The sequence below is a fragment of the Portunus trituberculatus genome, chromosome 5, assembly GCF_017591435.1.
Source record: "Portunus trituberculatus isolate SZX2019 chromosome 5, ASM1759143v1, whole genome shotgun sequence".
Classification (NCBI taxonomy): domain Eukaryota; kingdom Metazoa; phylum Arthropoda; class Malacostraca; order Decapoda; family Portunidae; genus Portunus; species Portunus trituberculatus.
Genome location: NC_059259.1, coordinates 6,730,426 through 6,746,011, shown reverse-complemented (window position 1 = coordinate 6,746,011; position 15,586 = coordinate 6,730,426). Strand labels below are relative to the sequence as shown.

The following is a 15,586-nucleotide window of genomic DNA, read 5'->3' as shown; positions in this document are numbered from 1 at the left end:
TTATGAAAACACCCTTAAAATAAAAAAAAAAATAAATAAACAAAAACTTCCTATAAAACCTGCCAAAAAATAACTGAAATATGACACAGAAGTTACAAAAATAAGTTAGGTTAGATTTGGTTACGATTACAGGGTGTGTCAAACTGTCACTAGTATTATCAAAACACCCTTGACATAACAATACCTTCACGTTAAACCTTCCAAAAATAATTGAAATATGATGCAGAAATTACAGAAATAAGTTTGTGATTATTAATGTCTGTCAAACTACCACTAGGATTATGTAAACACTCTTAAAACAATAACAACTTCATAAAACTTGGTAAAAATAACTGAAATATGACGCAGAAGCTACAAAATAGGTTAGATGAAATTAGGTTACGCTTGACTTGAAAAAAAAAAAAAAAATCATAAAACAAGGCTACGAAAAAAGAAAAAAAAAGAAAGAAAAAAGTGTATCTTATTTTGGAGTGGAAACCTTCACACTTCAAAATTAGGTTACGCTTGACTTGAAGAAATAAAATAAAAAATAAAATAATAAAAACAAGGCTATGAAAAAAATGAAAAAGAAAAAAGAAAAAAGAAAAGCGTATCTTATTTTGATGGAGTGGACACCTTCACACTTCAAGTAGGTAGGTATTCATTTTCCAGCGCTTAGATTAATCAGTGTTATCGTGTCTCTTTATGTAATGAAGGCGAGATGCGTAGTAAGCTCAGGAAGTTTATACAAATGATGATGATGATGACTAATAGTAGTAGTGGTGGTGGTGGTGGTGGTGGTGGTGGTGGTGAAGAAGAACTATTATTATCTTTTATTACATATCTTATTTGATTTCAGTAAGATGGCTTCGGACTTTCCTGCAATAATGTAATCACGAGGAGGAGGAGGAGGAGGAGGAGGAGAGAAAAGCTAACAGAAGCATTGATAGGAAGAAAAGGAGAATGCGGATAATGATAGTAGTAGTAGTAGTAGTAGTAGTAGTAGTAGTAGTAGTAGTAGTAGTAGTAGTAGTAGTAAGACTAAGAATAAGAATAAGAATAAGAATAAGAGTAATAATAATAATAATAAGAAGAAAACGAAAAACAATAATAATAAGAAAAAAGAAAAAATAGCAAAACGTTAAAGAAAAGAAAGGAATACGAAAAATAACGATGCAAAAAAAAAAAAAAAAAATAATAATAATAGATAAAAAACAACAAACACACAACACAAACTAAAACCAGCAGCAACAGACGTTTTGGCCCACTGCTGATAGATTTTTTATTTATTTATTTTTTTTTTTAGAGAGAGAGAGAAAAAAAAAACACATTCTAACTTCTAAACCCGGATCTCTCATGCAAACTTTTCTCCTTCTCCTTCTTCTTCTTCTTCTTCTTCTTCTTCTTCTTCTTCTTTAACCTGTTCCGCGTTATATCGCTCATTATTCTGATTTCAACACTGACCGACTGAAAGAATTAAAGGAAAACAGAGAGACAGGTAGCCACAAACTTAACTTAGCGATTTCTGAAGGAACTAAAGACAATTACAGAGCGATGAAGGAAATGAAGAAATGAGGAATGAAATAAGAGAGACATGAGAGAAACTATAAAAATGAATGCATGAAAAAAGAATAAATGAAAGATTGAAGAAAAAATGGAGGATGGGGACATGAAGAAAGGAGAAAGGAAGAGAAAGAGGAGGAAAATGAATAAAAAGAAAGGGAAGGATGAGATACGAGGAGGAAAAAGAAAAATAATTGATAACTGATGGGAAGATAAAATGTTGGATAAGATATTAGAACGGGGAATAGGAAGAGGAGGAGGAGGAAAAATAGATGAAAAGAGGGAAGGATGAGATAAGAAAAGGAAAAAAAAGAGAAAAAAATAGGAGGATAGAAGTAAACAAAAAAAGAAAAAAATATATATATAGCAAGGAAATAAGACAAAGAAAACGAAGAAATAGGGAGAAAGAAAAAGAAAACGAAAAGAAAACGAAAAAGAAAGAAAAGGAGACAGAGAAAAAATAGACAATAGACATGAACCAAAAACAAAACAAAAAATAGTAGTAGTAATAGTAATAGTAGCAGTAATAAAAAAAAAAAAAACATAGATAAGACATTTTAACCCTGAACACCACCACCACCACCACCACCAACACCACAATCGCCACGACCACCACCACCACCACTTCACTGGGTCTTATCACCAATATTACTCACTGTGGGAATTACGTGACAGTATTTTTCCATTTCAACTCCCTCCCCTGTCCTTATCACCTGGAGGAGGAGGAGGAGGAGAAGGAGAACACGTGAGGGAGGTACTGTTGTAATAAGGATGAGGATAAGGCAAGGTGAGGAAGAGAGGAGGAGGAGGAGGAGGAGGAGGAGGAGGAGGAGGAGGAGGAGGGTGGGAGGGAGGAAATCACGTGAGGGAGAATAAATGTGAAAGTGGAAGAGAAGGAAGAAGAGAAAGAGAACACAAAAAAAAAAGAGAAAACGGGAGAGGAGAGAATAGGAAGATGGAAAGAAAAGAAGATGTGGGAGAAATGAAGAAGGAGAAGAAGAGGGAGAAAAAGAAGGAGATGGATAAGGATGGAACGGAAAAGGAGGAAGGGGAGAAGAAAAAAGAGGAGGAGGAATACATAGGAATACATAGGAAAGACGAGTGACAGGAGGCCTTGCGACCTATAACGAGGTCACTCGTTTACTAAACTACATGTACAGAAGCTACATACTTAGTAGGAGGTAAGGATAGAACAGATGAAGCTCCTCCCCACCCACCACTCCCTCCGACGTCACCCGGCAAGAAATAAGACGAAAAATACACCCCGATTGCTGAGAAGGACAATCGGGGAAATTTACACAGGAAAGATGGGAAAAAAGAGAGTACTAATGTAACTACTACTATCGCTACGTAAAAGAGATATCTAGTGTGATTACTGCTCTCGCTAACAAAAAGAGATATATTTAAGCTTCAAGCCGTTATTTCTCGTTACTGATTGCGAAAGTTCAAAAAGATTTTCATAGTCGATCTTATCTATATTTTTAAGTATTTTAAACGTTTGAATGAGGTCACCTCGGATGCGACGATCTCTGAGGGAGAACATAATTATTATCTAGTCTTTTGAGACGTTCTTCATATGACAGGCCACGTATTCCGGGGATTAGTTTCGTTGCTCGTCTTTGAACGCTCTCTAATTTATTAATGTCTTTTTGATAACATGGAGACCAGAACTGAACCGCGTATTCCAAATGCGGTCTCACTAATGATGTATAAAGACGCGTTATGACTTCAGGTGTTTTATAATCAAAATTACGCGCGATAAATCCTAAAACAGTGTTAGCTTTACGACTAGCGGCCGAACACTGTGCTGCACATTTTAAGTCATTTGTTATGAGTACTCCCAGGTCCTTTTCTTCAGTGACTTTAATTAAGTTATGTCCATGTAATTTGTAATTATTTTTCACATTGTTTAGGCCGATGTGCATTACTTTGCACTTATCTGCATTAAAATTTAATAGCCATTTATCGCTCCATCTACTAAGGTTGTCTAAGGTTGTCTAAGTCCTGCTGGATGGCATCACAATCGTAAGGAGATGGATATGGAAAGAAAGTAAAAAGAGAAAGGGAAGAAGAAAGAAGAAGGAATAGAAGAGGATGAAAAAGACGAAGAAGCAGAGGAGGAGGAAGAATAAAAAAGAAAAGAGGGACGAGAGAAAGACGAGAAGACATCCACGTGGCGAGGAGGAGGAGGAGGAGGAGGAAGAGGAGGAAGAGGAAGAAGAGGGGGAATCGAGGAGGATGACAAAGGTTTAAGATAGGGAAGTTTGGATACGAAGAATGACTTTTTGATTACGAGGAGGAGGAGGAGAAGGAGGAGGAAGAGGAAGAAGAGGGGGATCGAGGAGGAAGACAAGGGGTTAAGATAGGGAAATTTGGATACGAAGAATGACTTTTGATTACGAGGAGGAGGAGGAGGAGGAGGAGGAGGAGGAGGAGGAGGAGGAGATAACAAGCCTATATAAAGAGGAGCCGTTCAGTGGCCATTCAGTTATCCCGGGGGTGCGCATACACACACACGCGCACACACACACGCAGAACCTCAAACGTAAAATAACTCAACTAACCTCACGATACACGCACGCACACACGCACGAACCAGTCACACAAGTACATAAACTTGCCAGGCACACACACACAGATTTACGTACACGCTTCCACACGTAAACAACTTTATAAACGTACACAAACTTTCATTCATACACGCACGCACGCACACACGCAATGAGGACCCAAACTTTGCCTCTTCTCTCTCTCTGCGGGCGTGTTGTGAGTGGGCGTGCAGTACCAGCCCTCCACAACCACGCCCACATCGCACGGGTTGCCGCCTGCCCCTCCACGCCCCTGCACGCCCATGCCTCCACGCAAGCACGCTCCCATGCACCACCCACGCCCTCCACACGCTCCATCACCACCAAGACGAAGAGTAGAGGGCCAGCTTTGCCAATGACTGAAAGGTGAAATAACCTAACCTAATCTAACTTAACTTAACCTAACCTACTCTATCCTATCCTGACCTGACCTATACCAAAGTTTCCTAACCTAGTCTTCCCTTGACCTTACTAATTCTGACCTTGCCTGACTGACACAGGAGACTCATGCTAAACTGGCCTAAGAGTTGTCCAGTGTTCTCTCAGTCTTTCCTTCATTTTCATTGGTAGACTTCTGGAAATTCGTGTCTGTTTCTGGATTTACTCCTTCCTGTGACTTGAGCTTTTTTAAGAATGTTTATTTATATATTTTTTTTATTTATTTATTTTTTTTTAAGACTGATAATTTTTTTTTTCGGGGTAGTTTCTCTCTCTCTCTCTCTCTCTCTCTCTCTCTCTCTCCGGCCAGTGCCCCTCTTATATAATACACTTGGATATTTTAATTAAGAGGTTTTAAGAAGAACCTCAAATTTGAATACTCTCTCTCTCTCTCTCTCTCTCTCATACAACACTGCAGCACCATCACATACCTCCCCTCCTCCTTCCCCACAGAGAGCTTGACGGGGGCCGTGAGTTCATTGTGGAGCCTGACGTACAAGACTTGCCCCTGCCTAGCATCCTGGCGCCCACCTTTGTGCTGCAGGACGCCGCCAAATGGTCCCACAAGACTGCCACGGTGAGTTAGTGAGCAAAGAAGAGAGTTTAGCTGTTATTTTCCTTCCGTTTATTTATTTCAGTGCTTTTTTTTTTCTTTTTTAGTGTTTTTTTTTCTTTTATATTTGTTCTGTGTTGTTTTTCTTTCATTTTGTTAGTGAGTTAGTGAGGAAAGATGAAGGTTTAGCTGTTATTTTCCTTCCGTTTATCTATTTCAGTGCTTTTTTTTTCTTTTTTAGTGTTTTTTTTTCTTTTATATTTGTTCTGCGTTGTTTTTCTTTCATTTTGTTGGTGAGTTAGTGAGGAAAGATGAGAGTTTAGCTGTTATTTTCCTTCCGTTTATCTATTTCAGTGTTTTTTTTCTTTTATATCTTCTCTGCGTTGTTTTTTCTTTCATTTTGTTTTCATACGGTAAGAGAGTTGTGGAAAGATGAAAGTTTAGCTGTTACCTTCCTTCGGTTTTATCTGTTTACTTGCTATGTTTGTTATTTTGTTCTGTTTTTTTCATATACCCTAATTTTTTTTTTTTTTTCTAGTCTTTCCGTTCCGTTTTGCTTTTAATAGTGTTGGTGTAGGAGGAGAAAGAGGAGGAAGAGTAGAGGTTAAGATAGGGAAATTTGGATACGAAGAATGACTCTGGCCTTTACTCCTTTGACCTCTATATACCCTTCGTCTAGTCGTACCCAAAAATCAAGGTAAAAATGCGTCTCAGTATTGTAGTGGTTACCCCCTTCAGTACTGGGACGCATTCTTACCTTTGTTTACAATTAGGAAGGATCTATGGCGGTCAGAAGATTAATGGCCAGCGTCCTCACTATTTTCATCTCTACGCACGTTTCTGGAGCTGTATAAACCACCAAATAGTAACCAGAATAAATATGAAAAACGTGTCCTGGTACTGAATGAGTTAATACATGTTCCCTTATTTTATTCTATCTCAAACAGGAGTGCAGCATGACAGGACGGAGCTACACGTACGGGGAGCTGGTGGACGGGGTAATGCGGCTCGGCGGGGCACTGCAGCGTATGTGTGGGGGCGATTGTAGAGGGAAGAACGTGGCTATTCTGGCTCCCAACTGCCCGGAGTACCCCATGGCTTTCTTTGGCACCATGATCACCGGAGCCACACCCACTCCGGTCAACTGTACCTATACCCCAAGTGAGTGGACCAGAGAGAGAGAGAGAGAGAGAGAGAGAGAGAGAGAGAGAGAGAGAGAGAGAGAGAGAGAGAGAGAGAGAGAGAGAGAGAGAGATTTATGACCACTACCACCATTTAAGGAGGTTTCAAGGCATTTATCCCTCCTATACACCCCCCTTCCCTTCTTCTTTTTTTTTTTTTTTGCGAACTCTCTCAGGCCTGCAAGGGAACTGGCAACTAAGTGGGCTTTTTTTTCGTTTTATGTTGTCCTTGGCCAGTTTTCCCCTCTTAGCTACTTTAAAAAATAAATAAATAAAAAACACGAACAATCCATCTACAGTCTGCGCGAAGATAAGGCGCGCTCTGAAAACAAACACATTTTTATGGTTAGCGCATCAAAACATGGGCAATAACACTCACCGAGCCTTCCTAGTATTTTGTTGTGTTCCCTTTCCTCTTGATCATCTCTCGTAGACGCCTGGGGACACTATCAGCAAGGTTTTCCATGTGAGACTGTGGGATATTAGCCCAGAGCTGCTGAATCGCAGTGGTAAGCTTGGGTACAGACGAGGTGTCAAGGTCGCGTAATCCTCTTTTTATAATTGACCACAGGTTCTCAATTGGGTTGATGTCAGGACTATCTCCTGGCCAATCCTTAAAGTACTTTACCATGCAGTCATCTAGCCAAGTAACAACTGACTTGGCGGTATGGCAGGGAACATCGTCCTGCATAAAAACTCGTGCCTGAGTTTTCTCAAAAGAGTCTGGCAAATGGTCACACAGTAACTCAAGATACACTCCCTGGTTCACTTTAATGTTCTTTGGCAGCACCACTAAACTGCCAACACCTTAATAGCTGAAACAGCCCCATGCCATAACCGAATCAGGATGCTTAACAGTCTTTGTGGTGAACTTGGGGTCCAGAGCGTCACTGACTCAGTGTGGGGCCCGCGGTACACCCTGTCATACCGGCTCCCAGTCACTGTGAAGATTGCCTCGGCACTTCATCCTCATCTGACCACACACTATATTTCTTGGCAAATTTCAATCTCTTAGCCTTCTGGACAGCGGTTAGCAGCGGTTTACGTCTGGCCCCGTCGCTACGTTAACCCAAGTCATCATGGAGAAATTGTTGAATGCTACGTGCTGACACGTTGCCAAGCAAATCTGGGTTAGTTTCCTTCAATTCCCTTGCTGTACTTCGAGGATTATGACTGACCTGTCTATTTAACACCTTACCCGTCCTCCTGGATATGAGTTTAGGTCTGCCAGTCTTAGGTTTGGGCACTGGGGTAAGTTTCGTCAGAATCCTTAAATTTCTTGATGAAACGTTGGACTGAACGTTTGCACATACCAGTCAAGGTCACTATTTCACTCACTTTATGCTTTGCTTAGTAAAGAGCAATCACTGCCGCAATATGCTCCTTAGTGGTAGACCTCCTAGACATTGTTTAAAGGCACTGACAAGGCAAAAAGTGCAAGTAGTCGAGCAAAAAATAGGGTACAAAGACGACCACACATGGAGCAACAAGTGGCAACAACACGACCACGTGCTAGCTGATAACTGAGGCGGGAAGGGCAGTGATGCCAGATGTATGACAGATGCCAGATCTCGCTCAAAAACGCCTTATACACCTTTCATAATAAGATGGTGATGATTAAAACAAAATCATGAAAAGAATAACCACTTCCCTTCTTTATCACCTATCTACCATTTATACAAGATGGTGATGATGTAACAAAATAATGAGAATAACCACTTCCCTTCTTTATCAATCCATCTACCTTTTATATAAGATGGTGATGATGAAAACAAAATCATGAAAAGAATAACCACTTCCCTTCTTTTTATCATCCATTTAGCTTCCACTTTTCTTACCTTTCACTATATACCCGTCTATTTTCACGCATCGCCTTTCCTTCAGACGAGATCGCACACCATCTATCGAACAGCGGGGCGGCGGCGCTGGTGGTGGACGCCCTGCTGGAACCCCTCGCAGATGCCGCCCTTAAGATACTGCAGAAGGATATCCCTGTTATAGTCAACGGGCCCTCTAAGCACCAACGCCCTAACCTGCGGGAGATGATCAAAGATGCTAATATTCCCTTCGCTAAACAAGTGGAGGTGCGTGACTTAAGTGTGCTGATGTGTCCTGCTGTCTGTGTTGCGTGTTGTGTTCGTTCTGTTGCTGTTTTGTGCTAAGGAAGTGTCTAGTTATGTTTCTTATGTGTTGCGTGTGAGTGTGTGTGTTTGTTAGGATGTTGTGTTGTCTTTAGTACGGTGTTGTGTAGGTTTTGAGTGTTTAAAGGGATTGGATTCACTTTTCCGTAAGTTTACATGTTTTGATTCCTTTCTTCCTCACCATAGCTTTCCAAAAACACACAGACGATTAGTAAAATTCCCATAACCATTTTTTTCTCAATCCAGAAATCTCGCTAACTTATCACTAAAAACCATGAAAATATTAAAATCCTGCGTAACTAATGAGCTTTTTAAAATCAGAGGTAACTTCATCTAGTCTTTTAAAATCATAGCGTAACTTTATCTAGAACCTTTCAAAATCAGTGCGTAACTTCAAGAACCTTTCAAAATCAGAGGTAACTTCAACTAGAGCCTTTTAAAATCAGCGCGTAACTTCAACTACAGCCTTTCAAAATCAGCGCGTAACTTCAACTAGAGCCTTTTAAGAATTAGGTTAAAAATACGCTGGTTTTACTTGACTGAACGTAAAAACCCTCCTTTAAACAAATCAAGCATCCTTATATCTTTCGTTCCTTAAAGATAAAACAGTGATACTAACTCAGGAAATCCCCAAGTTAACGATAAGAGTTCATAATTCAACGCAGCATATCTAAGAATACGGCGCCGCGTCTATCTGTGCTTCACGGGCGGGAAGTACGACAGTTTATCAGATCGAGTACGATGTTCCTTATGATTCGAGATCTTTTTATCTGTTAAGCATTTTGTACCCCTATCTCATTCAGCCTTCTCTTCTCTATCTCATGCTATTTATAGACGAGGGAATACCGTGAAAAGGATCCAGGAATTTTTTTTATCCATTTTTTTTTTTTTAATTAAACTGATGAAGGATAATGGGAAAGAAATTGTAATGGAATATTTGTGAAAGGGGAAAATTAGGAAGATGGTGATGATAGTAGTAGTAGTAGTGGTGGTGGTAGTATAAGTAGTAGTAGTAGTAGTAGTAGTAGTAGTAGTAGTAGTAGTAGTAGTGGTGGTAGTAATAATGACAAAATACACAAAATGAAACAAAAAAATAATAATAGGAGGAATAGAGAAGAAAAAAAAAATACGAAAAAAAAAAAAATGAAAAAAAAATGAAAAACGACCAACTGACACGACCCCCCCCCTCTCCTTCAGGTACCCATGGAATCCACAGCCACCTTGCCCTACTCCAGCGGCACCACAGGCAAACCCAAGGGCGTGTGCGTCTCCCACAGGGCCTTCGTCAGCAGCCTGGCCCTTTACCACCACCCCTCCTGCGGCCACTTCACCACGGCAGAGGGTAAGCGATAAGATAAATACAAAACACTAACAAAGTCTTTCTTCTACCACTAAAATAAATAAATAAATAAATAAAATAATAATAAATCAAATAAGAATAACAATAAAACAAATGAAAATAAAATAAACCAACACAATTTAACTTTTTCAACTGAGAGAGAGAGAGAGAGAGAGAGAGATAAAATGGATAGAAAAATGGTAGATAACATGCTTTAGCTCATAAATTCCCATAAAATGTTCATACTATAAAAAAAAAAAGATGAAAAAATGAATCTTCACTTTACCTTCTGCAGGAGACAACCAGGAGGTGATGGTGGGGCTGCTTCCCTTCTTCCACATCTACGGCATGATGGTGATAATGACCTCAGGCATCATCCACGGGGCCAAGACCATCACCATGCCACAGTTTGACCCCAAAGTGTTCCTCGGCATCCTCGCCAAGAACAAGGTGGGTGGTGGTGGTGGTGGTGGTGGTGGAAGTAATAGTAGTTGCAGTAGTATAGCAGCAAATTCAGGAATGGTAGTGGTAGTAAAAGTAGTAGTTGTAGTTGTGAAATAGTATCAGTTATTGTAGTGGTAGTAATAGGAGAGATAGTATAAGAATAGAAGTAGTAGTAGTAGTAGTAGTAGTAGTAGTAGTAATAGTAATAACAGTAGCATTAACAGTAGAGAAAAAATAAATGCAAAAAATTGCTATTTATATTTTAATCAATGTAGAAATTCAAACGTCACATAAACACACCCAAAATATATACACAAAAACAACTTAAATATAAAAATAATACCCTTTCTGCTTTATATAGTTTACTCTCTCTCTCTCTCTGTCACGAAGCTTCATACATTTCAATCTCCATCTACGCTAATACCACCAATAACAACCTTCTCCGTCTCTCAAACTCACCAGGTCACAAGGCTCCATCTGGTCCCTCCTCTCCTCAACTTCCTGGCCACCTCACCAGTCGTGCATCCCTCTCTCCTCTCCAACACCAACACTATCCTCTGTGGTGCTGCCCCCATCCCCACCACCAGTGCCGCCATGCTGAAGGAGAAAGCTCAGAGGCCCATTCTCATTCAGGAAGGTGTGTGTGTTATCCTGGTGTTTATTTGAAGGTGCCATTAGTAAAGATTCTCTGGTGGGTGTATTTTGGTTCTGAGTCAAGTGTTTTTCTGTTTGGTTTGTGTTTGCAAGGATGTGTGTGTGTTTGTGTGTGTGTTGCATTTGTTTAAGTATATTTTTGAACCGTAGATTGTCTTTGACATTTGCTTTTTACTGGTTTTCTTCTCAATTTTCAACACTGTAAGGGACAAATTGACTCCCACACCCAAACTTCTGCAAGGAAGCTAATTTATCTAACCCACTTAGTAACATGCATTGCCAACACTCTAAACTGTTATTTCTATATGATTTTTACTACTTGAAAGGAAGTGTGTGCTGGATTATTAAGTTCAAACACACAAGGTATTTTTCAGTCATCATATTTATCTATCTTATTTAAGTACACTACACTCAAGACTGTTTTTCCCTCATCTTTAACATTTCTTTCTCACTTTAACACCCAAAATTGACTGCTACACCCTACACTTACACAAAGAAACTCATCTGCCGACCTTCTCTCACTCACATATGCTTTCCTTCCTGCAGGTTTTGGCATGACTGAGACACTATGCACCCACATCACACCCCCGGGGCAGGAGCGGCTGGGGTGGTGTGGCAAGGTGATGCCCAACGTGAGGGGGAAGGTAGTGGATCTGGACACTGGGCTGCCTCTTCCACCTGGCGAGAAGGGAGAGCTCTGCGTCGACACTCCTGGCGTAAGTGTTGTGTTGAGTGGCTGTGAGGATAGAGTGGTAGCAGAGGGTACTGGAGACTGGGTAATATGTGAGGATTATGTACAAATGTATTCCTTCATTGTGGTATTGTACTTGATGTTGGAGAGGGAAGTGAGAGGACAGATAGTGAAGTTTTTTATGTAACACCCATACACACATACACACACACTTGTACAAGAAAATAAGACTTTAAATGAAATGATCGCAATGAGAAACACACACATAGAAATTAAAGACAAGTAATTATGTTAAACTAAATGACAATAACACTCACACACACACTATAGAAAAAATAGAAAACAAAAATATCAAATCAAATAACAACAATGGACACTCCCCGCCAAACACACACACAAATCAAAGAAAAGTAATGACAAAACTAAATAACACCAACACACATATCTGGAATGGCTGAGTGAAGAGATTGTAACACCAGAAAATGTGCACAAACTTAAGAAAAGTTAAACAAAAAGTAGATATGGAGACAGGCCACTATGAAACCCACTCAAATCCTGTAATATGTATACAATTAAGTAACACACACACACACACACACACACACACACTGAGCACCCACCTGTCACCTGCAGATGATGTCCTGCTACCACAACAATCCCGAGGCCACCAGGGACGCTTTTGACAGTGAGGGGTGGTTCAAGACTGGGGACGTGGCCATCTACAATGAGGACGGCTTCTTCAGCATTGTGGACCGCATCAAGGAACTCATCAAGGTCAAGGGGTTGCAGGTAAGGTCAAGATCATGGTGGTGGTGGTGGTGGTGGTGGTGGTTTTTATATTTTGTTAAGGTTTGATGTTTTTTCATCTAGTTCTTCCAAATACGATGAATTTTTGTGCTTTCATCTTGTAGTGGCTCATTATTTTCTTTCTTCTGTTATTCCATTCAGATAAACAGGAAGATTTTGATACTTATAACCCCATCACTACTAAGACAAATCTTCACCATGAGTTTTGGGTGCGATTAAAGGATTTCATTTACAGTAGGGAGGTTCTATGGCAGTCAGAAGGTTAATGCTCCAGAATCTTCACTATTTCAATCCCCACATGAGTTTCTGAAGCTGTATAAAATCACCTAATACTAACCAGAGTAAATATGAAGATGTCAAGGTACTGAAGGGGTTAATAAACAAATCCACTAACTCACAACTATAGAAGAACCTCACACAAACACTCACCACTTCTGCAGGTGTCCCCATCAGAGCTTGAGGAGATTCTGCTTAGCTACCCAGGAGTGGCGGAGGTTGGAGTGGTGGGAGTGGCAGACAAGAAGGCTGGGAGGTACCAAGAGCTTACATAGTGCCACGGGAGAACAGCCTGAAGAAGGACGACCTGCATGCATTCATCGCCTCCCGGGTAGCGCCACACAAGCAGCTGGCAGGTGGTATTGAATTTGTGGACCAGCTGCCGAAGAACCCAACAGGCAAACTTCTCCGTAAGGAACTGAAGAAGATGGCCCATGGGGAGTAAACAGTTCCGATCCTTCCTACCTTTGTTGGTGATGCTTCTCGGGGATTGAAGGATTCGGCTTTCGTCTTTCAGGAAAGATGGTCTAATGGGCTTCCTATCCTAGCTTTCCAGGGCAGGTAGTCTCATTTGGTCCCTCTTCTCGCTACTTGAAATGCTAAAAGACAAGATACGTGGTCTAGGATGGCCTCAAATGGTCTTCATATTAAATGCAATGAAATAGGTTACAAAATTCTCTGGTTGTTGCATTTTCCAGCAGGGATGGAAGATGTCCCCTCCTGACACTCTCTTCAGCTCAACATTCATTCATTCTCTATAATAGTTTGATGGTACAGGGAACTTGAGAACTTTCCTATCTTCATACTCAGGAGATAGATTGTTCCTCTCCCTTACTTGCAGCTCAAAGTACATTAAGGAGACTGTTCTGTGGTCATGGTACAGTTTGACAAGGCAGGCAGGCAGAGTGCAAGTCTTCCTGTTATATTCTGTTGGCGTTTTTCATTTCATGTCTGACAAGGAACCGGTGGTGTTCTGCTTTGGTGTTATGCTGCACCTCTCCACGCTTATGCTGCTTCTGTATTTCATTTCACTTTCATTGTGTTTCCTGAAAGTGTGTGTTTTTTCTACATACATAAACATTTCATAACACTAGTCAATCTCTCTACACTCATATTACTTGTATTTTTCATCCTATTCATGTTTTCACTGGGTATACACAAGCTTTCATATCTAAACATATCATACCACTTGCTGATTTCTCTATACTTATATCACTACAGGTTTATATAATTTTGCTATCCTATTCCTTCACAAAATGCTATCGAAGGCATTGCCACAGACACACATACGTAACTAATGTATACTGCATTACGCAATCATCTTTGTATTTGGTCTTTCTTACTTGAGTGACATTACATAACCCCAAATCATTATCAAACATTTTTTTTTCCACTCACACAAACTTGATAAGAAACATTTCATAACAAACTAATATAACTCCTCACTCACACAGACTATAATCTCTCTTAACTTCACTCACTCACACACAGACAAAAACACTCCTTTGTATAAACACTCAAATTACAAAACAATGTGTCAACTTTCACTCACTCACACAGACAAAAACACTCCTTCGTATAAACACTCAAATTACAAAACAATGTCAATTTTCACTCACTCACACACACCTGTATATCAAGTTGTACCTTATATAACCAATCAGTGAAGGTTATATGTTAGTGTTGTCAGAGGTTATCAAACTCCTGACACACCAGCACATTGCCTTCCTTGTAGTACTATCAGTGTGGATGGGGGGCAGGGGGGTGGGGCAGGAATGTGTCCTTGCACTTTTCACATAACCACTTGATTTTAGATTCTTACTACCACCTGCTTTTATCTCTGCCTCTTTGACTCACTGATAATGTGCTGGTGTGAGATTAGATATGTGTAAGGATCACCCACATATGAACACACACACACACTTGTTCACTTCCTTAATTTTCTTGAACAGTTGAAAAAGATCACACAGTTATGCATAATTTTTTGGCTTACACACACACACACACACACACTTCCTTTTCTCCAACTGAAATATATGATTGACTTTAGGAAACACACACCTATGTATTATTTTTCTAGTTTATACATTCACACACACACACACACACTTCCTTCCCTTTCTCCAACCAATTCAAATAGATCATTGACTTCAAGAAACACACACCTATCCATTTTCTTGGCTTATACATTCACCCACACACACATAGAAACTTCCTTAGTCTTTGTGTGTTACTGACTGACTGAGGTGTGTTTATGACGGACAGCCAAGTCTCATGTGCCTGTTTAATTAATGATTCCTGTGATATAAGTCTAGTGTTAGTTTTGTAAGGTAATAATGACAACTTGGCATTTGTTGGTGCCTGCGACGTGATGCTTTAAGATAAAATAATAAAGAGTCAAAACGTATCAATTCTTTTCTTTTCAACCAGCTTATATAGACACTGAAAGGCGACACACACTCACTCAAGCCTTGGTAATCATCTTGGCCTGAGTGGTGGTATGCTGACTGACGTGCTGTATATCTTAACTGTCCTGTGTCTAATCCCTTATCTCATATGGGAATCAAATTAGTGAGTGAATAATAAGGTGCCAGATGACAGAATACAAGTCACTATGGCAGTAATACATCATTGTGACACTCATGATGAAATGTTTGAGGGAATAGCATAGACAAAACTAGAGATTAAAAGTGAATGAAGTTACCATTTCTCAGGATGCAAGTATAAAATGGCACTATTAACCCCTTCAATATTGGGACCTTGAGATTTGTGTATGATTAGACCCTTTTATTGACATTACGAACGGTCTATGGAAGTCAGAAGATTAAAGTACAGAATCTCCACCATCTTAATCCCCCACATGAATTTCTGAAGCTTAATAAAATTACCAAATAATAAGCAATGAATATGGAAATGCATCATGGCACTATAC

At 40.0% G+C, this 15,586-nt stretch overlaps 1 pseudogene; it reads left to right on the top strand.

Annotated features, from left to right (window-relative positions):
* The first annotated feature begins 4,031 nt into the window (after positions 1-4,031).
* Positions 4,032-15,061, top strand: LOC123513307 (annotated as a pseudogene).
* The last annotated feature ends 525 nt before the right edge of the window (positions 15,062-15,586 follow it).